General features: G+C 42.1%; 1 protein-coding gene across 1 annotated transcript in view; it reads right to left on the bottom strand.

The window, feature by feature from the left end:
- LOC106874146 (heparanase) overlaps positions 1 to 1,236 on the bottom strand; it is a 12,298-nt gene that overhangs the window by 9,256 nt on the left and 1,806 nt on the right. The gene's annotated exons all lie outside the window — the stretch shown is intronic.

Raw genomic sequence — 1,236 nt, forward strand, 5'->3', positions numbered from 1 at the left:
TATATATTATATCTATATATATTATATATATGTTTTGAGTTTATATCCTACAAACATTTTCTTTGTTGTTCATCCTTCTATAACTGATTCGGCCCCATGCAATTTAAAGTTTCGTGGGCCCATCACAGGAACTTAGCTCGTCAGGGTAGGCTTCAGAGACAAGCCTACAAAACTTAAAGTTGCATGGGGCCAAATTAAAGTTCTAAATAATAATATAGGTAACTTCGGTAATTTTTCAGATTAACACCCGCACGATCTTCACTGAGGTGTTAGGATTAGGGTTTAGGGTTACGGTTAGGGTTATGGTTAGAGTCTTAGGGTTAGGGTTTGGGTTAGGGAGTTCCGTCCGTAACCGTAACCCTAACCCTAACCCTAACCATAACACCCTAGTGAAGATCGTATGGGTGTTAATCTGAAAAATTACCGCAACTTCTACCAAAGGTGTTAAGCGCACCTTTCTTTCGTTTGTCCACTCACTCGTATATAAAGCGTTTGACCCGAGCAAAAAAAAAAACAAAACAATAGTGTAATAGGTGTAATACAACTTGCCTTAAACGAATATTTAAAAAAATGCGCGCTCGCGAACGGGGTGGGATGGGGAAAGGACTCGGAACAATCATATATTGATGAAGGAAAAGTTCCCTAAGTGGCTCGTCTGTTTTCCTATGTTAGAAAAAAGTCCGTCTTTTGTGCTTTGTTTTGTTCCCGTTCCTTTTTTGACGTCCTGTACCCGGATATGCATCTATATATACATGTAGATGTAGGTATGTACATGATGGCCGTCCACTCGTGACCGAGGAAGACCATTGCCGACCTCCAGGAACATTGTGCGCTCTAGAAGTAACTTACATTTTGCATTTGCGGCTCCGTATGTGGCTAATGAGCCCTGCTCTTGACAAGCATACACGACTGCAAACATTGCTGACCAAGTTTTCTCCATTCACTATACGAGCCGTGCGCTTTCGCACAACTCGCTTAAGTTCTTCATGCTGGATACGTACTCTCTCAAAAGTGTCGATCCCTTCCTTAATCTGCTTCCTCCATCCGTGGCGATGACAGGCATTGTTCTCCCAGTCAGTGTCCTGCATATCACAGGCCTTCAATGAGGACTTGGCACAGTCCTTAAAGCGCAGCCTTGGTTTCTGCCGGAGTCTCCTTCCATTCACAAGTTCTCCATAGAGTATCTGCTTAGGTATGTACATATACATGCATATGCTCATATATCATTTGTATTAT

This window comes from Octopus bimaculoides, chromosome 22, assembly GCF_001194135.2.
Source record: "Octopus bimaculoides isolate UCB-OBI-ISO-001 chromosome 22, ASM119413v2, whole genome shotgun sequence".
NCBI lineage: Eukaryota > Metazoa > Mollusca > Cephalopoda > Octopoda > Octopodidae > Octopus > Octopus bimaculoides.